We start from the raw sequence: 25939 nt of genomic DNA, 5'->3' as shown, positions 1-25939 counted from the left end.
CTTTATCTTTTGAGTAATAATAATAATAATAATAATAATTTCGATGTTAATCACAAAATAGGCAATTCCTTGTTCCATAGGCTAGGTATTATTATTCAAAAAGGTGTTGGCGCCCAGCTTGTCGCTCGGTTGCCTTCTATCGACTTGTAATATACACTCTGTCGTCTTGCTAATAAAACGCCCTGAGTGGCTCTTATAATAATAATAATAATAATAATAATTACGATAATAATAATAATAATTTCAAAAGGGAGTCGGTGCCTAGATTGTTGCTAGGCTACCAACACCCTTGATGTAAAAAAAAAATTAACAAAATAATAATATTAATATACAATGTCTTTTGATCACAGGGAATGGTGCTGGATTTGGTCTACTTCAGCAACGAATAACAACTTTGCCTATTAAGGATGGTGGTTTAGGTGTATATAAAATGGAGGATACATGTCAATACGGATACTTGGCTTCCTGCATCCAGACACAAAGCTTACAGGATATCATTTTGAGGTTTGTTGACACGACTACACCTAACCCCAACTTCCAGCTTGCTCTCGATAAGTACATGCAGGTATGTGGTCTTACTCCTTCTACTTTTACCATAAATAACACTGCCCCTCACCCCATGAAAGCCTTGGCAGTTCGTTATTTTGATGTTATTGTGAGAGAGTTACCCACCAAATTTACAATGTCAGAGAGGGATGCAGTCTTATGACAAAGTAACAAGTTGAAACATGCTATGGATTATCTGAAAGCAGTTCCTATTGCTGGTCTGAATCAATCTATTGGGCCAAGACACTTTCGTGCCATCACTCAATACAGATTGGGTATGCCTTTATTCCCTGTAGACAGCATTTGCACACTTTGTAAGCGAGATATGGATGTTTATGGTGACCACGCTATCCACTGCGCAAATGAAGTTGGGCCTAAATTCCGTCATGATTTGGTTCGTGACGTAGTGATTGATATTTTCTTTAAGGCCGGAGTCGCTGCAAGAAAGTAAGTACCAATGGCCTTCTTGTCGGACACGAACGCACCTTTGATACCCGTTGATCTACTTGTGTACAATTGGGAGAATGGTCGGGATGTGTGTTTCGATGTCACGGGTGTCTCACCTTTTATAGGAGGAGGGATTCATAGCTTTATACCAGGTCATTCTCTTTCCGCGGCTACCACCCGTAAATGCAACAAATACTTAGAGAAATGTACAACTCATGGTTATGGGTTCGGTGTTTTGGTTTTTACAACGTTATGAGAACTTGGAGATGATATGATTTCCTTATTGTTGAGATTGAAGAACTTCTTTGCTAGTTATGATTCAAATAGAAAAGTGGGTGGTTTTCTTTTTCATAGGATAGGGTTGGCTATCCAAAAAGGCGTCGGGGCACAACTTGTTGCCCGACTTCCAACCATTTCTGTGTAAATTTCCTTTTTTTAGTATTATTATTATAATAATTATTAATAATAATAATAATAATAAAAGCCTTTGCGGCGCCTTTTTTATAATAATAATAATAATAATAATTTATTATTAGATAAAGAGTATTACATTAACTAGTTGGAAGCCTAACAGGCTAAGATCCAACAACGTACTACCACATTAATTGAACAGGTTGTTGTGCTAGCCTACCAGCGAGCTTCATGGGTAACCTATCCAAGGGAGCCGAAGCAGATAGGGGGCTGAGATTGTGTTACAAGGGGGGCAAGCTAACTCTACCTTCCATGTTAATTTCTGCAATATTACGCCATTGGGGGCTCGAACCCGGGACCTCCTGAAGCGCATGAAACTTTGAAAAACGGGGATGACCAGCTGAGCTAGGTGTCGTTCTTTAAATAATAATAACGGGAAGAGAGAGAGTCTCCGGATGACTCTCAGGCGATTGAAAGTCAGAGATTTTGCCCCGAATTCCAGCGAAAATTCTTTAATCAGATTTTCTTCCAACTTTCCTCTTTTGATTCCCCTTATTATACTCTTTCGTTTGATACCAATTTGTCCTATTCGTCATCTACACCAAGAACAGTTGGGGTAGTTATTTTTTGCAGTAAACCATCATCAATGCCCTATACTCGTTCCAGATCGCAGCCATTATCATCCCAACGTAGAACATCAACATCTAGGCCTTTGTCTACTCAGTTACCATGCCCCTCTTCGTCACAGCAGTCAGCATCACAACACCTTCAGTCGTCCCCATCTCCATTACTGTTTCATCTAGTGTCTTCCCAGGGTGATAAAATTCCATGTCCATTCAAAAGTTTTGATGGCTGCCTTGGTGGAATCATGGGTGGTGGTTATGCTAAAAGTACAATCTACAAGTATCTTAAAGATAAGCACTTCCCTACCACAGAAGCAAAAAATATCTGCAGGGAGCGAATTCAAAACAATGTTGCCTGTTTCGATGCATGAGATCATTCCTTATCTTGCATGCAAATGTGGTTGTGTATCAGATGCTTACAAGTTCATGCCTGGAAAAAACCATGTGCATCTAAGTCCCACCCTGTTGAGATCATTGCAGGCCCTCTCAATGAGGCTAACTGTGCAGACTTTCTTATCCATGGAACTGCGAAACCATCATCCAGTTAAGATCTGTTAGAAGAAAGCACCCCAACCAATGCTGCAATCGATCTCACAATTTACCTGTTAAACCAAATTTTCCAGAAACAAGTAAGTATCGTCGCAAGCATACCTCACTAATGTAGATTACACTTCTCTCGAACATTGAAATCTGTCATGGACAAGGTAATTCTGCAACCTACCAACCTTCATGTCTGGCTGCAACTATTCTTCCTTCCCATCTGTATTTTGAATATCTACATTCCTAAATGCTCTACAGAGGAACGTTCCGGCAATCGAAAGAGACTACAGGTTGTTGCCATTAACCAAGCCATTCAGACTTGGAATGAACCCAATGGACGTTCTCGCATGATTCACAACCTGCTCTCATAGCATAAACCTCCTCCAAAGCAACCTAGCAAGAAGCAGAAAAAGAAGGAAGACCCTAACTTGGAGGCCTGTAAAAGGAAGATTGCCAAGGGTCACTATTCAGCAGCAGTTCGCATTATATCCTTCAATGGCATTGCCCAACCATCACCAGACACTTTACTCGAACTACAGCAAAACCATCCATATGCAGACCCTCCATCCATCCCCACATAAGTCATCACAACCCCACCATTATCAGTAGACTCCAATGCATTGCTCAAAGCTTTGCAAATATTTCCCAAAGGAACCTCAAGAGGGCATGATGAACTAAAAGCTCAACATTTTTTAGACGCTTTAAGTGGGGACGCAGCTGCTGTAAGTGAGGACTTGCTGAATTCCATCACCGGCATGGTTAATCTGTGGTTAACAGGTATGTGACCTCCCATTCTTTGAGAATTTGTCGCAAGCGCTCCATTAACTCCCCTTCTCAAACCTGAAGGCGGTATCAGACCCATGGCCGTGGGCACAATTTGGAGAAGATTGTGCTCCAAAATTGATGCTTTTGTTGTTACCAGAGATATGCTCTCATATTTAGGTTCACATCAGTATGGAGTAGGTATTCCTTGCGGCGGAAGGCATTATGCACTCTTCCAACAGACTTCTTGAATTGAATGGGGCTGATAACACAAAGTCCATGCTTCTCATCGACTTTATGAATGCATTCAACTTGGTTGACAGGTCCACACTCATCAAAGAGGTACGGACTCACTACTGCATAGCGTGGTAACGCCATGGCCATTCCACAGTTGGGATTTAGATATTACAGGGCAGATCAACCCGATGTCCTCGAAACGCCATAAGTACATAATAACCGCCACTTAGTATACCACGAAATGGGTCGAAGCGATACCTGTCAAAGAATATGCCGGGATGATCATCGCAGCATTCATCAAAGAGTACATCATTTGCAGATTTGGAGCGCCCATGATTATCAGGGCAGATAATGAAAAATAGTTCGTAAACAAAGATGTGACGGATTTGCTACAGCAATATAATGTGAGGCTTCATACGTCGACCCCCTACTATCCTCAAGGGAACGGGAAAGCCGAGGCGAGCAATAAGACACTGATCCGGGTCTTGAGCAGGACAGTGGAGGACCATCCCAGAGAGTGGCATGAGCACCTCCCGCTCGCGGTATTGAAGTTCCACAAGGGCGTCACCGTATTCCATGGTCTATGGGTAGGACGCGATATTACCGGCAGAAATTGCAATTCCATCCGCAAGGGTAGCAATGGCTAGTCATACGACTCCGGACGAAGTAAGTCGCTTTGCCCATTTAGACACAATAGAAGATAGGAGAGCCCGGGCAGAACGGTTTGCTGAGGCGTACAGGAAGCGAACATCAGATTATTATAATCAGAATTTAAAGGAAAGGAGATTCGAGGTAGACGATTTGGTCCTTAAGATTGCTCCTCATGTGCAAAGGAATGCTAGCGCAGGAAAATTCGCCGCAAACTGGGAAGGACCTTTCAGAGTAAGAAAGGTAGCAGAGAGCGGGTATTACAAGCTCAGACGCATGAACGGCACGAAGATCAAGTCACCGATCAATGGTAAATGGCTAAAGAAGTTTTATGCATGAAAAAATCAATGTAAAACCATCGTTTCTAATAAAGACCAACTTTTGATATATGATTCGTAACATCTACCAAGATTGCGGGAATGCCAATGGCGCCCGAAACGACTGGCAAAAGGCTGTGGGAGTGCTAATGGCGCCCAATCGACTGACAAATTTACTAAAGGTTGCAGGAGTGCCAATGGCGCCTGATCGACTGACAAAAGGTTGCAGGAACACTAATGGCGCCCGATCGACTGACAAAAGGCTGCAGGAGTGCCAATGGCGCCCGATCGGCTGACAAATTTACTAAAGGTTGCAGGAATGCCAATGGCGCCTGATCGACTGACAAAAGGTTGCAGGAATGCCAATGACGCCCGATCGACTGACAAAATGCTGCAGGAGTGCCAATGGTTCCCGATCGGTTGACAAATTTACTAAAGGTTGCAGGAATGCCAATGGCGCCTGATCGACTGACAAAAGGCTGCGGGAATGATAATGGCACCCGATCAGCTGACGAAAGATTACAGGAATGCCAATGGATCCTAACCAATTTAACACACATCCCTCCCTCCCAATCCCCTGATTGAACAAATGAAGGGGAGAGTAGGCGCGTTTAACATACTTCTCTCCCTCCCAAACCCCGTTGATAAAAATGAGAAGGGAATAGGCGCGTTTAACGTACATCCCGCCCTCCCAATCCCGGTTGAGAAAAATGAAGGGGGGAGTAGGCGCGTTTAACATACTTCTCGCCCTTCCAAACCCCTTTGAGAAAAATGAGGGGGGAGTAGGCGTGTTTAACATACATCCCGCCCTCCCAAACCCTGTTGAGAAAAATGCAGGGGGGAGTAGGCGCGTTTATCATACATCTCGCCCTCCCAATCCCTATTGAGAAAAATGAAGGGGGGAGTAGGTGCGTTTAACATACTTCTCGCCCTCCCAAACCCCATTGAGAAAAATGAGGGGGGAGTAGGCGCGTTTAACGTACATCCCGCCCTCACGGTTCCCTGTTGAGAAAAAACAAAAGGGGGAGTAGGCGCGTTCCACATACACCCTGCCCCCCCAGTTCCCTGTTGAGAAAAATTAAGGAGGGAGTAGGCGCATTTAACATACATCTAGCCCTTCTAATCCCTGTTGAGAAAAATGAAGGGGGAGTAGGCGAGCTTAACATACATATCCTCCCCCCCTAAAGAAAAATAAAAAAAACGAGAGGAGGATGGGGAGAGGGTCAATACGATTTATCACAAGTTCCTACCCAGCAATCCTGTTAAAAGAAGGGATGGAATAAGCATATCCTTGATTAAACCCTCATAAAAGAGAGAGAAGGGAGGTAGACGGAATGAAATACATTACACAGAATAAATACCCGAGTACATAGGAAAGCTAAATAAAAATCAACGACAACAAGTTGTTTGTCACTCATTCATCATCTGATAGTAACACGTGACAATGCGCAATGTCTGCATCCACAGACTGCACCATTAAGAGCGCTTCCTCACGCTGATCAATAGCAGTAGACAATGCATAATCGGCTTCATTAGCCAATTCAGCGAGCTCCTTTATTTCGCTGGGAACCTTTGATTTACGAGCAGCGGCTAGCACTTCCTCTCGACCATGATGAATTGTGCGCATCTTGTCCACGTGCACCACCTGAGAAGCCAATAACATATCTATCTCCCCCCTCAAATGGAGCAAACGCCTCAATTCACCAGGGATATCAAAGGAGCGAACAAGCGCGGAGACCGCTGCAAGGGTTAAAGTATACCCGTGAAAGTGAGGGGAAGCCTGCTCAGAAATAGATAGATGACAGTCAGCTATGGATTGATCTATGATGGACATCATCACAACGGACTCTTCAAAGAATTGATCGACAGCTTGGCGGATCTTACAATGCACGGCGGATTTGGACATATACGCGCCCCTTCGCTCGAACCCTTTCAGCCATTTGGAATGTATCGTATTGATCGGAAAAATGGGCCCGTTTGGCATCCCTGTCAATCTCCCTCCGCGCCTTGATCGCTTCAATCTCCGTTTTTACTAGCAAAAGCCTTGCGAGTTCCTCCTCTTTGTATCGAGGGTCAACCAGCGAGGGTATCGGTGCCAGCGAAAGTACGTAACCATGAAGAACATATGTCATTTAGAACAAAATAAAGAAGCAGACAAGTTGGAGTTCAAAGAAGCTAATATTGCATATTTATAGAGAACCAGGAAAGCATGAATGATTACAACGACCACAAAAACACGGCTGGCACGTAGACAACATCGAAAGGGGGTCGTACTTCGATAAATACTAAAAAAATAAATAATAAATATACTAAAAAAAAATAGTCTGCCAATAATGAACGACAGCGAGCAATGTCTACGTCCAGAGACTCCACCATCAGGCGACTGTCGCTGACTTGCGCGTCAGCCAAGCACAAATCTTGATCAGCCTCGTGAACTCGTTTAGTGATAGCCTGAATGATCTTATCCTCGGCCTCAGCCCCTTAGGCAAGTGATAGGGTGTCTTCGTGTTCATCATACTCTCTGCGCGTTTTGTCTCGGTGGAATGAATGAAGAGTCCACAACATTCCCGCTTCCTCTCTTAAAACAAGTAGACGCGCTAGTTCGTCCTCAACATAAGGATGAGGCACAAGTGAAGTGGTCGCTGTTAAGACCAGAGTGTGACCAAGGAGTGGCCGCATCACTAGATTGGAAATCCAGAGGCGACAATCTGAAATAGCCCGGTCTATTGTAGCCACCATCGCCAGGGAATCTGCATACAACTGATTAGCCGCGCCATGTGCAGTAGCGGCATCATTAAGAGCGCGTTGAGTCTCTGACGATACCTGACCCGCTGGCTCCTTGTCTAACTCGGTTTGATAAGCTTTGGACACCTCCCTAAACTTGGTATTTGCGCCATGTCTATTACTAATCCTCCGCTCCCGTAGCGCTTCGACTTCAGCCTTCACGAGCAGCAGACGCTTCAATTCATCATGCTTGCACATCACAAAAGTTAATGCAGGAATAGGCGCTAAGACTAGCACGTATCCATGGAGAGAGTCATCCATGCAAGCCAAGTAGCCCACAAAAGGAGGAAAAAAGAAGAAATTAAAGAATACGATGAGAAGGCATCGGTTGTACATATATATATATATATATATATATATATATATATATATATATGAGAGAGAGAGACCACTCACGAGGCAGTAACCGGCGATCTTCTCCATGCACAAAGACATGCATATGCTGACTCGATCATAACAGTATGACTATAAGGTTATCTTGCGACTAACCTCATAGTCAGGGGACTAATGCTGATACATGAAAAATGATTCCCCTTAACCAGGCTAGGGTGCTCCAAAGAGGAGAAAGGCCACACATGGAAGATGGCGACTTGGGGACTAAGGCCCAAGTCCACCAAAGAAGTATCCATGAGTTGGAAGGGACAAAGAAGGAATTAACAAGGAAGAAGGAGGTTATATTAGAGAAGAGATGACATTAGTAGTAATTAAGGAGGTTTAGGACACATGGCAAGTTGTCATAAAAAGAAGGGGCTTTTGGAAAGTCTATAAAAGAAAGGACAAGGTACAATAGAAAGACAACTCTCCCTCGTACTATTCTAGGAAAAGTGAGGTCATCTTGGTACACTAGGACGGGTAGAACCCAATGAGAATTCCGGTATTAACACAGTACATCACAAAGAGGAACCGATTCTTGTATGAGGTGCAACAGGTTTATAGCAGAAAGGGGAACCGATCATATGGACATGTGCAACACGTTTTTAGGCAAAGGGGACCGATCCTATGGACATGTGCAACACATTCAAGTTAGATACCATATATATGTGGGGAACCGATCCTAATACCTAGTCAACCGAATTTTGGAAAGCTATTATTCCTTAATAGCTAAGGGAAGAGAATCTCAGGATCGAAACATAAATAAATTAAGAATCTTTTAATTAACGTTATTAATTTCATTTTTACGAAAATAAGAATTAGTAAATTGCCTTCTAGTTGTGTTCGTCTTCTGAGTACTAAAGAAAGCAACCCCTTGCCTAGGGTGTGGAGAACCTGGTCTCCAACACTCAGTCTCTTGCTGATTGTTGTTAAAAGTTGGAAAATGTACAACGCAGTCCTAGTATTAGAACCTGATTCACAAAAGCATCCTACTATTACAAACTATTAAGAAAATGATCATACTTCCGTTAGGAAAAGAGTTAAATGGTGACTCACAGTTAAATATGTCAATGAAATTACATATGTGTCCTTCCTATTTGTCCCTCCATATAGAATTTCAGCTTTTACCTTCATTATGATTTTTTTTGGCGGTGGTGGTGCCGCCGCTTACATATCGTCACACCACATTCAGGATCGTAAAACCGCATTCAGGTTCGTTACACCACATTCAGGCTCGTTACGTCGCATTCATCCAAAGGATTCACCGCTTCCCCTCTGGGATTCAGCGGAGTTTCTTAAGCTTCCACCACCGCTTCATTGCCACCACCTCAACCAATTAGTTAACTAGAAGGGGTATTTTAATGGAGAGTATTTTCGGAAAAGACAACACCATTTTATTCAAAAGTTTTAAATCGGATGGAAAAGGACCATTTTGTAAAGAGTATTACATTAACTAGTTGGAAGCCTAACAAGCTAAGCTCCAACAACATACTACTACATTAATTAAACAGGTTACTGTGCTAGCCTACCAGCGAGCTTCATGTGGAACCTAGTCAAGGGAGCTGAAACGGGGGACGAGGGTGTCCAGCTGACCTAGGTACCCGTTTTGTGGACGAATTATAAAAAGTACCCGTTTTGTAATTGGCCCAAACTTAAAAGTTCAAAGCCTAAGCATAAATGTTTCGTCTTTTGTGAAGGTTCAAATTGTTCACTAAGCCAAAATGTCGGCAGTTGGAAAAGGTTGTAGACTGTAAATGACCAAAAGAAATAAGTTCTTCAGTAGATTTCGATGCTATTTCCTGGAAAGAATAAGCCACCTTAGCATCTCTATGTTTTCTAACAAGGCTTCTCTAAACCATTCAGGTCTAAAACAACTTCGTCCACTCCCGTTAAGTTGGTCATATATGTTTTCTGACAAGGCTTCCCTAAACCAGATCTAAGACTTTGTGCTGGTCATCTCATGCATGTCCAGACAGCATGCACTCCTTACAGCACGGAATGATGTTAAACTCCTTGGGCATGCACTCCTTACAGCACGGCATGATGTCAAACTCCTTGTACAAGTGTGGTATTGTAACTCAGATCTTATAATTCAAAACCCTAAATTTTTTCTTCAAAAAAGGTTTTCAACAAGGCTTCAATATTTTCATGAGTCAGAACAACCCTACATCCAGAGACGAGCACACCATTCAAATCTTGGGTGGGAATCATTGTTTAACTGAAATCCTAGCTAAAGGGTTATTTTTACTGTCCATATTTTGGTCTCCTCGAAGTTTTTCTCTTCTTTATCTAGTGTTTTCCTTTTGTATGTTTCTTTTCCTTCTTTTTTTTTGTCAATATATTCTCATTTTCAAAAAAGAAACAGAATTAGAACAAGCTACAACTGTAATCAGTACAATCTCTTACAGCCAACCTAAAAAGAAGACAATGACCTTATGCTGCACTATATTTAGACCAGAAGAGAAGTCAAAATTTCTAATTATCGTTAGACGGGTCATCACATGAGTCAGTGGTTCTACCTTCTCATCCTTTACCTCCATTCTGCATGTCTTCTTCAGATTTCCATACAACATCTTTCAGCTGAGTTGCAATTTTTTTATAGAACTGCAAATCAATGCAAGATATTAGTACTCCAGGATGCAATCAGTTGTTTATGAGAAACTAATAGATCGACATTTGGGAACAAGAAGATGCTATAGTACCTTCTACTACATACGTTTTTTTTTTTAATTTCAAGCAGTGCAAATGTTATCATCCAACAAATTTAATAAGAGCGGTTCATATATTTGAAACCTCAACACTGGGAAATGCAGCAAGCCATGAGACAAACGTATTTAGGATGTCATACGGAAAACTCTCTCCTAGCTTGTTATGGTGTAGTTCAAAAAGCTTCATTTTGTAGGACTTTCATGAACATGTTAGGTAAGTGGAAGGGATGACCCCCCGCAAGAAGTAGGTTGGACACTTTGGATGACAATGTACAAGCTGGTTACCTTGCTTACAGTTTCCAGTAATGACAAGATAAACTGAAATATACTAGGTGCTTGTTGAAGGCTCCAGAAAATAAAAATACAGTCACCCAAACACACTAGGTACTTGTTAAGGCTCCAGAAATTGAGATAACGCTGGTGATCTCGCTTGAACATATGGATAGATATTAAATTATATGACGACATAGTCACATCGAAGCCGCGGCACATCCAAATTAAGGAGTACGGTAAACAAAAAATGACAACCCAAAAAGTGGTGGGAAAATTGAAGGTTAATTGAAACAAACAAATATGTTAGCTGATTGTAACCACAATGAAGTACAATCATACAAGCACTGGTGGTTGACGACAAATTTGCCATGAGTAAAGCATATGGCAGCAACAACATATAGAGAGAAGAGAATATAAAATATACCTTTAGAAACTCGAGAGTATCACCTTTCTTTTTTCGTACCTCAACCATATGGAGAGATGGTGCCATTTGAAATACCTGAATTTAGTGGAGTTGTTGAGACGAACAGATGAGAAATCAACTGAACATGACACAGAATATTAATTCGATTAGAGTTTTCAAGTGATTAGGACCTCTGTGGAAACTTTGAGTTTTCCCTTTCTTCCGGCGTTCACGTTTTCTAGATCCATCTGAAAAAAGTGAGACCCTTTTAAAGTTACATAAAAGAACTAATTGATCACAAAATACATTTGATATCTATTCCTTTCACCTTGTAGTTGTTCTTGTGAACATCAAAACCAAGTGGTTTTGTGCTGCTTCGATCTTACATATGATCTCATTAGCTGGACATTTAGAAGTGAATCTTGTTCCCGTTTTTATTTCCGACTAATTGAAACACAAAAGAGCAGATGAGAACTTTAAAAATAGTGTAGGAGTTTTTGATTGACACTCCAAATACAGACAGAAGTAAAGATATGTGCATGGCTAAATTCTTCGTTTAGTATACTGTTCGGATTCACATTGTAAATGCAGGGAAAAGTCCTGAAAGTCACTGGTTGGCGGCACAAACCTAGATGAAAAGTTCAGCTCACAAAACAGTTCATAAACCATACCAACCTGTATATCTAACATTTTCGCGGTTTTGGAAAACCCTGAACATAAAACCCAACCCATCCCCATTTAACTGCAATTTGTGATTGCGCTAGACTCCTGACTCTTTAAGCATGGCATTTCGATGAATTTGAATTATGCAATTAACCTTTTCAAATATGACAGAAAGTAAACATCCAACATATTAAAGAAAAGGATTAGCTTTGTGAACCTGTCCTACTTCAAACAAATTTTCGAGATTGAGACCCCTTGATAAGGAAATCAGTTCAAATGCATTCATAGAGACTGGCTGCTCTTCCTTCTTCGCTCTTATTTGGTTTATTGGGGTTCCCTGTACCATGCAAATGACAAATATCAAATTCAGTCATTATCAACAAGAACTACATCTTATTATCTTGTTCTTGACTCACCTCAGGGCCCTTGAAAACAGCTTCTACATCACCCAAGTTTATATCATCTATCTCCTGAAACACGAGACGCTTAAACCCTTTCCTGAACCATTCATCTTTTAAAATTTCAGGAACAGTAATGCGCTGCCATATACCATAATAAGTCAGATTTGCCTTTTACAAGTTCACTTGAGCCGAACAACAAATTAGTACCATGATTACAGATGTACAAAACATACTTACGGTTGTGGGATTGGGATCCAAGATTCGAGTTATTAATCTCAAAGCCCCAAAAGAGATCCAAGGAGGATAAATATACTCTGCAGCCGAAATCTGCAAGCCCGATAACAACATTGTGGTGTGAATGGATCACAAGGAAGAGTACACTTAAACGGTGGACATATTTATGCTCACTTTTTTATACAGGACCATAAGGTTAGAATCATCAAAAGGCAAGTAACCTGCAAGAAGTACAAATAAGATGACCCCGCATGACCATAAATCTGCGGCTGACCCATCATAACCTCTATCCTTAAGGACCTACGAGAGTGCAAGAAAGAAATATTATTATACGATTGTGCCTCGACATTAAATGAGTTAATTGACGAATATAAACATCAGATAGCTTCGAAAACCATCATAACCTCTGGAGCTACATAATTTGGAGTTCCACATGAAGTGTGCAGCAAACCATCTTCCTACCAGGAATACATATTTGATGTTGTAATTTTCACCCAAAATTACAAATAATGGTCCGTCTGATCTGACAGAGATGCAGGAAACCCTTCAACCCGTTATGTAAAACATTACGAGGATTTGATGAGCAGAATGTCTGCACCCATTTTGGTATCACATTAAGCTGAAGACAGTGGCACCCATAAACTTTCAGTTACTTGCTTTCAGGAACAAGAGCCACTTTCAATAGTATTCACATTTGTATCTTCGACTCATTACCTTAACTTGCTGGGAAAGCGCACTTAATCCAAAATCTGAGATCTTGAGGTTTCCACACACATCAAGCAGTAAATTTTCTGGCTGCATCATAAAGAGACAAAAATAGATTTAAAGATCTGAAGTTCCCTAATTTCTACAAAATTAACACATCACAGAATCAACCTTTAAGTCTCTGTGGTAAACACCCCTACTGTGGCAGTAATCGATAGCGCTAATAAGTTGCTGGAAGTACTTCCTTGCTTCTTCCTCCTTATGCGGCCATCATTGAGCTTCACAACCAGAATTCATATTAATATAGGTGGAGATTTCATTTTGAGCAATTTTAAAGTTCGGTTCATCCTGATTCCTGTGCACATATTTTTCTATTAACTTCTTAGCTTCGACCATCCATACATCCTTCTTCAATTGTTTGAATAGCTTTATGGCGTAAGAAGTAACGTTAACTCACATGCATACTGATGTGTTTTTGCTGGTTCCAGACACCCCTGCTGGCACTGTGTCAAGAACCTATATATCTAAATTTAACGCTCCTTGTGTTCCTATGATTACTAAGTTCTCAATTCTCAAGGCAAAGCAGACTGCATGCATCTAATCATGGTAGAGGGGACTTCATGGATCTATGTTATGGAGTCTTCCAGATAAATAGACAAAAGGGGATAAGTATAAATTATTGCCACTTACAACTTTTTCAAAGAGCTCCCCTCCAGTGACGAACTCCAAAACGATAAAAATCTTTGTCTTGCTTCCCATCACCTAAACCAAGAGAATATATCATTTACAAAGATGACAAAAAAATGAAATAAATAGGGATAAGCTAGAGACACAAGCAAGCATTATGATTATCATAATTGCTAGAACCCTTAAAGAACCTTGCAGCATAGTTTTGGCCATGAATAAGAAGTATAAACAGTTGAGTCAAGATTCAGTCAAGTTTTGCCCTATGGAACGATTGGGTTGAATCAGGATCCGAGCATGTTAGACATTCACAAAAATTGCCCAATTTAAAGGGCAAAAAGAAGATACCTCGTACAACTGAACGACGTATGGGTGCTTTATCAGCTTCATTGTTGAGATTTCTCTCCTTATCTGCAGATATAACATAAGCAATTTCAACGAGCGTAACAGTCTTACAGAGGTAAAGCAAAAAACAAGCACACAAACATCTATGGAATTAACATTGTAGCAGAAGATCTATGAGTCAACTAGTAGCATATAGCCTTAATGCAAGCAAGGCATTATATAATACTCAAAAGAAAGTCGCTAATCAGGTGAACTGGCTTGTATTTTAGTGTTCTGTTTGATCCTCTCTTTCCCGTGAACTGGGTAGATTATGCTATGAAAAATATAAATGATGACAGCCACATAGAAAGCTACTGCAGTGAAACATTTCTAACCCAAAAAACAGATAGAATATTCACTGGTTGTTATTCATTTGGTTTAATGTTAGCTATCCTTAGCATGATATTGGGGCATCTCATTGCTATTTCTCAAACAAGCATGAAGCGCATGCTCTAACGTGATAAGGAAAAATTTAGGTAACTATAGGAGAACAAAGTAGACCTGTTCAGCCATCTTATGCTTGAGAACCTTCTCTTTGTCAAGGATTTTGATGGCAACGGGTTCCCCTGTCTCGGAGTTCTTTGCAAACTTCACCTTGGCAAACGTTCCTTCTCCAATCGTCCTCCCTAGCTCATATTTACCCACTAGACGCATAACTTTAGAAGTACTCATCCTTTTGAATTCAAATACTTCTTCAAAATCAATTGGAAACACCACTCTCTGTAAGTTCCCTCGTAAAAACACAAGATTATAAACCACAATCACAAACACAAAACTAAACTAAGGCCTTTACAATATTACAGAAACTATCATTTCTGCCTGACATGAACCAGCATTCATTCTCATGACAGAGCAAACAACTTTATCATATCCAACGAGATACAAATCATGCAGGCTACATATAAACAAGCGCAAGGAAAGAAATACCAACTTATTACTAGTATATAATCTCCACAATAAAATCCATAATGAATGAAGAAACAATGAAATTCAAGTCTGTAAGTCTAACAACGCCGTGCGAAACATATAAAATCGGATGCAAATGGTTCCAAATCACAATGGTTAGTCTAGTAAAATCGAATCAGAGAGCAGTAAATTACCCATAGAGCAACAAACTAAAATATCCAAGAAGGAGACTTAGTGCACATAAAATTGGATCAATTTATTTCGATAAGTCAAATTTGAGCAGAAAATATCAAGCTTAAACTCATTCCTCTTGAAGTAGTCCACAATATTAAAAACATGGGGGAAGTTAACAGGGTTTTTTCCCTCTCCCTTGACCGTGTGATGAATAGGCCTACTTCAAACACAGTGAACTTGGAATATTAAGGCAATAAATCCTATGAAAATCAAGCAAGTTTGACTTCCATATTGAAATAACAAAATTCAGCCAATTCAACCATGATTAACACGAATCCAAGACATTAGAATTAAGAGGAACACAATGAAGTATCTGAGCTAAACCCATGACTTAATTAACCAGAGAAATTACATAGAAACAATCAAACCCTAATAGACTAAAGAGTTACTAATATATACATTTTTTTGGAACTTACAAACTTAGAAATTAATAAAATCACAAAAACTATCACTATGCAAATCCCATCTCATTATGCAAGAAAAGTAGAATAAAAGATCAAAAGTATTACCTTTTAATTTAGAAAGAACTGGAGAAGTCAAAAGAAAAGAGGAATGAATAAACAAGTAGCAAACACAGTACTTGAATTCATTAATGAGAGAAAACAATGTTATTTGTTTCTTTTAAAGAAATGAGGTGATAACAAAGAAGAATGAGATTCAGTCTGTGCATCACTCTACTGTACTTGTCTTGGTCGCTGAGTTCTGAGAGGTTGATGTGGAAAATATTGATCAAATGACAGTGACTGTGAGAAAATGAACCATGATGCCTAACCAGTCTACCAACTACCTACCAGTGAGAAACGACAAGTTATGTCAAACAAATTCTTTTATCGTAGCCGGTGCAGTACAGTAGTAAAATCACTGGGTGATGATATCAGTGACCTGAGTTTCGAAACTGACAGCACCAATTCTTTACCGATCAAAAAAAAAAAAAAAAATTACCCGCATGAAAAACAAACCCAAAACCGGGCTCTCTCACAAACTTAATATGGTGGGGCCAATAAAGGAAACCCCTGCGGTTCCCCAGGGGCATGGGACCCGCCCTCATGTGAGAGGGCAGTTTTTACATCGTTTTTGTGCCAGGTACGTGTAGAATCACTGTATGTCAATATACATAATTTGTCCCACATGTTATCCCACGTGTCGTTCCTTTTCTTCTTCTTCTTCTTTTTTTTTTCAAGTGTTCATTCTTTCATGGATCCAATAATTTACAATGTAATTGTCGTCTTGTATCAATTTGTAAAAATTTACAGCTTGAATTTTGAAAAAGATGGAATCTAACAACCACACTCAATATTTCGTTATATCTAACTAAGGCATAAATGATCACATGAAGACTTTCTCAGAAGAAGGTTGGATTTGGATAAGTAAATTTCATACTCCCCTCGGTTCCTAATTAATATGCTGGTTTTGTTTTTAGAGAAAATTAAGAAAATTAAGAGCACTAATCATTGAAAGTGGTCCTCATGACACTTGTCAATAAAAGAAGTGAAGTGAATCAGCAAAAGAAATAAAATGAAATGGTCCAAATGACACTTGTCATCAAAAGAAGTTAAGAGAAAAGTGGTCACAGAAAACTAAAGTAACATTTGACTTGCCCAATTAGGAAACCAACCTATTTTTTTTGAAACATCTATTTATAGAAACCAGCCTATTATTTAGGAACGGAGGGAGTAATATACTTCCCAAAAACTACCAAGAATTTGAAGAAAAAAGGAAAATTTTGAGGGAAAATACTTCCTTCCAGAAGAAGGAAAACTTAATTCAGACACCTACCTTTCTATTTGCTTGTCGTGCATCTAACAATGGAGTTGAAAAAAGACCGGCCACCAACAGCAACGCGTGCTAGCTTTCGCCTCCATACATTTTTTTTCTAGTCCAATAGCAAACTTTTATATATCTATAGCCAAAGCCCGAACAACATCTAGAGATTAAAGATTATAAGCTTCAAGACTTGTGAAATTACGTGGACCCTCACCAACGGCCCTTTACGGCAATCTGTATGGACTAACTCCAATATACTTCCAAGAGAATCAACTAGACAGTCAGACTCAGTCAAGGAAAATACATCCAAGAGTTATATCTCAATTTCTCAAATCAATCTGCAATTGAACAAATAGAAATCTGTGAGCCGGATTAATATGAGATATGGTAACAAAGACCAATATCCAAGTGTCAATCAATTTCAATCAACAACCAAAGGTTGGATTCACCAGTTGATCGAACTACACACAACCTGTGATATTTCAATTATATAAAAATATAATGCGGAAAAGAAATAACACAGATACCATGAATTTTGTTAACGTGGAAACTGCAAATGCGGAAAAACCCCGAGACCTAGTCCAGATTTGAACACCACACTGTATTAAGCCGCTACAGACTCTAGCCTACTACAAGTTAACTTTGGACTGGAATGTAGTTGAGCCTTAACCAATCTCACACTGATTAATGTACAGTCGCGTTCCTTACGCCTTTTGAACCACGCCGGATTCTTCGCACTTGATTCCCTAAGCTGATCGCACCCACAACTAAGAGTTGCTACGACCCAATGTCAAAGACTTGATAAACAAATCTGTCTCCCACAAAAATACCTAGAGTTTTTGTTCCGTATTTTGATAAATCAAGGTGAACAGAAACCAATTGATACACCAGACTTATATTCCTGAAGAAACAACCTAGTAATGTCAATCACCTCACAATAATCTTAATCGTATGGAAGCAAAACAAGATCTTGTGGAATCACAAACGATGAGACGAAGATGTTTGTGATTACTTTATATCTTACCTATCAGAGATTAAATCTCGAGAAAATCTTAGAGAAGATAGTATTCAATACGATAAAACACAGTAAGATCAGAACACGCAACTACAGAGAAAATAGTTGGGTCTTGCTTCAGAATCCAAATGAAGTCTTTAAGTCGTTAACCTATATTGGTTTTGGGAAAACCCTAAGTTAAAGGAGAATCGTCTCTAGTCGCAACTAGTATCACACAGGAGGTGTGGGATTAGGTTTCCCAGTTGCTAGAGTTCTTCCTTATATAGTCTTCAAATCAGGGTTTGCAATCAACGCTACCTTGGTAACAAAGCATTCAATATTCACCGCTAGATGAAAACCTGATTAGAGCCAAGATAATATCTTTCAACTGTTAGATCGGACTTAACTTGTTATACACAAATGAAATGTGACTTCATTTAGATATGAATAACCGTACCTAAATGTGTGCACATAGTTGTCTCAACAATAGTTAACCGAAGTTAGCCATATGAACACTTTCATATCAACCTTGTTAATCTTAACTACAACTAGTTCAAATGACTCAAATGAAACTAGTTCTAGAGTTGTTCAATTGGTTATATTCTCATAGAAGTATACAATACACAATTGAAGCAAAATCAATTCTGAGTCACTTGAATGAATTCATGAACATTATAGCCACGGTTTGCAAAAGATTGCATTCCTTATTATATTTGTGCATGAACAAACTGATTTTAGAACCTAACCCACTCAAGTATGCAAACAGGTATGCACATCTAAGTAGCCGGACTTGGTCTGGGTTCGCCAGTATGCGAACGAGTACGTATATTGTCGTACATGACCAAACTCAATTGATTTACCGGACTTGAACTTTTAAGTTGATACGCATACGGATATGTATACTAAGTTCTCGGACTTCAACTACCAAACCAGTACGCATACGGGTATGCATACTATGGTTCCCGGACTTGGAATAACTTGCAACAATTAGCATACAAGTACGCATATTGTGTTATATCCAATCAATGGTTAATTTTTCTAAACTCCATGTTAATCATTAAAACATTCTTGGAAGACGGGAATAGCTGTCTTACACAAACTATTAGCTTCAAAGAAATTTTCAAGTGATCAATAGATCAATACGAAACATTTCGAGTCTACATCAAATGAATTTCTCACACAAATCATGTAAGATGTTACCAGGCGATTTTCACATGATTACCTTTTGACTTTCGTCAAGAAAAAAGATGAACTTGGTTAAAGCAAAAGCTTACCAACACATATTTCAAGAAATATGTAAGCGAGTTGAACTCAGCTCGAAATATAAAATGTGTAAAAAGTAAAGTCTATATAGCTATATGACTTTTATCTCAATAGATGATAGAATAGAAATAGACTTCTGAGTGGTAGATGAGTTCAAGTCTCCATATACCTTTTGGTGATGAAGTTCCACAAGCTCTCCTTAGTAGTTCTTCGTCTTCAATCGAGGAACGTCGTGAAGTCTAAATCTCAACTACACATTCTATCCTAATCCGAGACACATCTATAAGTAGACTAGAAATCAAGACTCATAGTTTTGGCAACTATACTTGACAAACAAGTTTGAGATAGCAACGGTTGCGAGTTCGACCGAGCAGTTCTCTAACAAATTTAATATACTATTGGGTTAGCTTTAAGGTTGAAGTTCATTCTTATATGCCAATGTTGTTAGAGCACTGCTCGGTCGAACTCGCAAGCATTACTATCTCAAGCTTGTTTGTCAAGTTTAGTTTCCAAAACTATAAGTCTTGATTTCTAGTCTACTTATAGCTAAGTCTCGGATTAGGATAGTAAGTGTAATTGAGCTTTAGACTTCACGGCGTTCATCGAATAAAAACGAAGAACTACTCAAGGGAACTTGTGGAACTTCATCAACAAAAGGTATGTGGAAACTTGAACTCATCTATCACTTAAAAGTATATCTATTCTATCTCCTATTTGGGACAAAAATTCGTATTGCTATATAGACTTCAATTATATATTTGGTATTTCGAGCCGAGTTTATCTCGCTTATCTATTTCTCGAAATATGTGTTGGTAAGCTTTCGCTTTAACCAAGTTCATCTTTTATTCTTGACGAAAGTCAAAAGATGATCTTGTGAAAATCGCCTTGTAACATCTTACATGATTTGTGTGAGACAGTCATTCGATGTAGACTCGGAATGTTTCGTATTGATCATTCGATCACTTGAAAATTGCTTTGAAGGTAATAATTTGTGTGAGACATCTATTGTCGTCTTCCAAGAATGTTTCAATGGTTGAAATGAGGGTTTAGAACATGTAACCATGATTGGATATAAACATAGTGTGTATTCACATTTGTGTAAAGTCCAAAACCGGGAACCATGGTATGCGTACCCGTACGCGTATTGGTTGGTTGTTGGAAGTCCGGAAACTAAATATGCGTACCCGTACGCGTACTGGCGGAAGTTCAAGTTCCGTGAATTTCTATTGGAGTATGGAAGTGTAAAATGGTATGCATACCCGTACGCGTACTGGCGTAACCAAACTCAGTCCGGCTACTTAGGTATGTGTACCCGTTTGCATACTTAAGTAGGTTGTGTTCTAAAATCGGTTTGTTCATGAACTAACACATTTATATAATAAGGAATGCAATCTTTTGCAAACCGTGGCTATAATGTTCATGAAATGATTCGAGTGAATCAAAATCGATTTTGCTTCAATTGTGTCTTGTATACTTCTATGAGAATATAAACAATTGAACAACTCTCTAACTAGTTTCATTTGAGTCATTTGAACTAGTTATGATAAATATGAATAGGGTTGGTATGAAAGTGCTCATATGGATAACCATTGGTTAACTATTGTTGAACCAACTAAGTGTACACGTTTAGGTACGGTTACCTTTATCTAAATGATGGTACATTTCATTTGTGTATAATAATCTAAGTTCAATCTAACCGTTGAAAGATATTAGCCTGAACCTAATCAGGTTTTCATCTAACGGTGAATATTGAATGCTTTGTTACCAAGGTAACATTGATTGCAAACCCCAATTTGAAGACTATATAAAGGAGAACTCTAGCAACTGGGAAACCTAATCCCCACACCTCCTGTGTGATACTAGTTGCGACTAGAGTCGATTCTCCTTTAACCTTAGGTTTTTCACGAAACCCTGTAGGTTAACGACTTGAAGACTTCATTGAGATTGTGAAGCCAAACCCAACTATTTTCTCTGTAATTGCATGTTCTGATCTTGATGTTTTCTATCGCGATTGAGTATTATCTTATTTAATATTTACTCGAGATTTATTCTCCGATAGGCAAGATTGAAAAGTATTCACAAACATCTTCATATCATCATTTATGATTCCACAATATCTTGTTTCGTTAATAGATTAAGATTAATGTGAGGTGATTGATAATACTAGGCTGTTCTTCGGGAATATAAATCCGGTTTATCAATTGTTTCATGTTCACCTTGATTTATCAAAAGACGGAACAAAACTCATAGGTATATATGTGGGAGACAAATTTATCTATACAATAGACTTTTCTCTGTGAGACAAATTTGTTTATCAAGTTTTCGACTTTGGGTTGTAGATACTCTTAGTTTTGGGTGAGATCATCCCAGGAAATCAAGTGCGTAGAATCCGGCGTGGTTCAAGAGGCGTAAGGAATGCAATTGTACCTTGATCAGTGTGAGATTGGTTAGGGCTCAACTACATTCCAGTCCGAAGTTAACTAGGAGTAGGCTAGTGTCTGTAGCGGCTTAATACGGTGTGGTGTTTAAATCTGGACCAAGTCTCGGGTTTTTATGCATTTGTGGTTTCCTCGTTAACAAAATTTCTGGTGTTTGTGTTATTTCTTTTCTGCATTATATTTTTTTATATAATAGAAATATCACAGGTTGTGCGTAGTTCAATCAATTATAGGAATCCAACCTTTGGTTGTTGATTATATTGATTGACACTTGAACATTGGTCTTTGGTACCGTTCAAGTTATTTCACATAATAATCAGGCTTACGGATTTCTATCTGTTTGATTTGCTGATTACATTGTGAAACAGAGATACAAATCTTGGATATACTTTTCTTGAGATTGGTTCTGGATGTCTAGTTGATTCTCTCGAAAGTATATTGGAGTTTGTCTATACAGATTGCTAAGCGAAATATTGGGAATATTGGGTGTGTTTGTTAGACCCCCGCTTTTTCAAGTGTTCTACTTCATATGAATTTTAATATTCAAGTTTTTGTATCTAACACCGTGTTCCTTTGAATTGTACTTGTAAATTCGAAGATTTTCCTGGAAGCTTCAACTACAGTTACAAGACTTCCTATCAGAAGAACCATGTCGATCTAAAGCTCTAGAGTCCAAGGAGTTCAATGTAACCTGCACAACTAGGATAAGGTGGGTATGGACTTAGACAGAAACCAGTAACAAATCTTCTTTCAAGACAAAAGCATTTTTGAAGAATATCCTCTTTTATGGCTTAATTTATTTTTTAGATTGCAATAGTCCTATCAACAAACAGACTCTCATCTCATGATGCCTTCATGAGATGTATCATTTTTGTCCATTGAGCAAACTGATAGCAGTAAAAGTGTACATGTATTCATGACTTCAAATGTAATTTATTTTGTTAATTATCAAACGAAATTCTTTACAAATTATAGTAACAAGTTAAGGGTGGTGCAATATTATTTCGTACATGATAACTGCAGTGTGGTCCTTAAAGCTTGGTCACCAAATGCATTAGCAGTAACAATGGTGATTGATCATAAATATAAAAGAAGACATCAGTCATGGGAGAGAGTGTCAGAGCGAGTGAGGTAAATTCTCCGTTAATCACCCAGATTGATCGGAAAACTTTCGAATTCTCGAAACAAATATTCGGAAAACATGGGGTTTCAAAATAGTGGAGATAGGAGATGATGGATTAAAATTTAGGATACTCTTCTCCAAAGACATAGGCAGATGGGTTTTCAAATATGTTGGAGCATTGCTCGGTCGAACTCGCATGCGTTGCTATCTCAAGCATGTTTGTCAATGTTAGTGATCAGAACTATAAGTATTGATTTCTAGCCTATTTATAGATGTCTCGGACTAGGATATAGATATTGTAGTTGATCTTAGACCTCTCGAAGTTCATCTCTTGAAGACGGAGAACTACTAAGGGGAGATTGTGGAACTTCTTCGACAAAAGGTATGTGGAGACTTGAACTCATCTATCACTTGGAAAGTCTATTTCTATTATCTCCTATATTGAGACATAAGTCGTGTTACTATATAGTTTTCTCTATACACATTTGAGATTTCGAGCTGAGTATATCTGGCTTACATATTTCTCGAAATATGTGTTGGTAAGCTTTCGCTTCGACCAAGTTCATCTTATATCATGAGAAAATTGCCGAGTAACATCTTACATGGTTTATGTGATACAATCATTTGATTTAGGCTTGGAATGTTTCGATAATGATTATTTCAATATCTTGAAAATTGCTTTGATGTTAATAGTGTGTGAAAACGGCTATTATCATTATAAAAGAATGTTTCAATGATTGAAATAAAGAGTTGATGATGTAACCATCTTTGGATATAAGCATATATAGTGTGTTCACAAATTAGTGTATAAATCCATAAACCGAGAACCAAGAGTATGCATATGTGTATATACGAAATTGGTGAAGGAGACAAGATAAGTATGCGTACCCGTACGCATACTGACGGAAGTTTTCGAACCGAAAATATCTGCTGAGTTTGGGAATTACAAACTCTTAAACTAGTCACCTTAAGTATGCGTACCCGTACGTATACTGGCGGAAGTTTTCGAACCGAAAATTTCTGCTGAGTTTGGATACTTAACAAACTCAAAATCCGGTTGCTTAAGTACGCATACCCGTACGCATACTTAAGATGGTTACTTTGTCAAATCGGTCAGTTCATGAACTTAAGCATTTAAATCATAAGGAATGCAATCTTTGCAAACCGTGGATAAAATGTTCATGATTGATTCAAGTGAGTCAAACCGATTTGGTTTCGATTGTGTTTTCTATACAATTGAACAACTCTTTAACTAGTTTCATTTAAGTCATTTGAACTAGTTATGGTTAAGATAATAAGGTAGATATGAGAGTTATCATATGGCAAACCTCGGTTAACTATTTGTGAACCAACCTGGTGTACACGTTTAGGTACGGTTACATAAACCTAAATGAGGGTACATTTCATTTGTGTGTAACAAGCTAAGTTAGATCTAACGGTTAAAAGATATTAGCTTGGTTGAATCAGGTTTTTCATTTAAGGGTGAATATTGAATGCTTTGTTACCAAGGTAACTTGAATTGCAAACCTTGATTTGAAAACTATATAAAGGAGAACTCTAGCAACTGGGAAACCTAATCCCCACACCTCCTGTGTGTTACTAGTTGCATAACTAGAGTCGATTCTCCTTTAACCTTAGGTTTCTTCTTGTGACCCTGTAGGTTAACGACTTGAAGACTTCATTGGGATTGTGAAGCCAGACCAACTATTATCTTTGTAGTTACGTTATCTGATCTTGATGTTTCTATCGTGCTGAGTGCAATTGAAATAATTGACTCGAGATTTTATATCTCCGATAGGCAAGATAGAAAAGTAACCACAAACAAACTTCGTCTCATCGTTTGTGATTCCACAATAGCTTGTTTCGCTAGTCGATTAAGTTTACCTTTATTTATCAAAAGTCCGGATTATAATTGGTTCATGTTCACCTTTATTTATCAAAAGACAGAACAAAAACTCACGGGTATTTCTGTGGGAGACAGATTTATTCAATCCTATAGACTTTTCTGTGTGAGACGGATTTTTCTATCAAGTCTTCGACTTTGGGTCGTAGCAACTCTTGGTTGTGGGTGAGATCATCTAAGGGAATCAAGTGCGTAGTATCCTGTTGGGATCAGAGACGTAAGGAGCGCAATTGTACGTTGAATCAGTGTGAGATTGATTAGGGTTCAACTACAGTCCAGTCCGAAATTAATTGGTAGTAGGCTAGTGTCTGTAGCGGCTTAATACTGTGTGGTGTTCAATCTGGACTAATTCCCAGGGTTTTTCCTGCATTTGCGGCTTCCTCGTTAAAAAATTCTCTGTGTTATTTCTTTTCCGCATTATATTTTGTTATATAATTGAAATATCACAGGTTATGCGTTAAGATAAATCAATTAGAATATCCAACCTTGGGTTGTTGATTTACATTGATTGACACTTGAACATTGGTCTTTGGTACCGTTCAAGTTATTCTTCTTATATTCAATCAGGGTCGCAGATTTTTATTTGATGATTTCGGATTGAATTAAGAATTAGAGATATTAAACTCTTTGATATACTTTATTCTAGATTGAGCCTGACTGTCTAGTTGATTCTCTAAAAAGTGTATTGGAGTAAGTTCTCTCATATTTCCAAATGAATTGTTGGGTGTGGTTGTTAGACCCCCGCATTTTCAATTGGTATCAGAGCAGGCAAACACATTAAAGACCTAATAAGTTTGTGTTTGTAGCGATCTGATATGGACAAAGGTTTTATCTATATAAACGTACCACCAATCTTCGATGGCTCTAATTACTTATGGTGGAAAATTGTTATGCGTGCCTTTCTTCAAGCTTGTGATTTTCAATCATGGGTTTATGTAGTTAATGGTTATGATGCTCCCGTTGTGGCAATAGGGAATGCAAGCGTTCCAAAGAACATTGGTGAATACAATGCTGCCGAGATACTTGATGCAAAGCAAAACTCCGACGGTTTGAATGCCATCATACATTCCATTACCCAAGATATTCAGCACCATGTGACTACGTGCACTCGGTCTAAAGATGCGTGGGATATCTTAGAAACCGTATTCTAAGGAAATACTAGTGAGAAGGAA

General features: G+C 38.8%; 1 pseudogene; it reads right to left on the bottom strand.

Moving 5' to 3' along the window:
* Nucleotides 1-10034: 10034 nt before the first annotated feature.
* Nucleotides 10035-16002, bottom strand: LOC113287452 (annotated as a pseudogene).
* Nucleotides 16003-25939: the final 9937 nt, after the last annotated feature.

Source organism: Papaver somniferum, chromosome 6 (assembly GCF_003573695.1).
Source record: "Papaver somniferum cultivar HN1 chromosome 6, ASM357369v1, whole genome shotgun sequence".
Taxonomy (NCBI): domain Eukaryota; kingdom Viridiplantae; phylum Streptophyta; class Magnoliopsida; order Ranunculales; family Papaveraceae; genus Papaver; species Papaver somniferum.
Note: the sequence above shows the minus strand (reverse complement) of the source record. Positions and strands in the feature narration are given on the sequence as shown.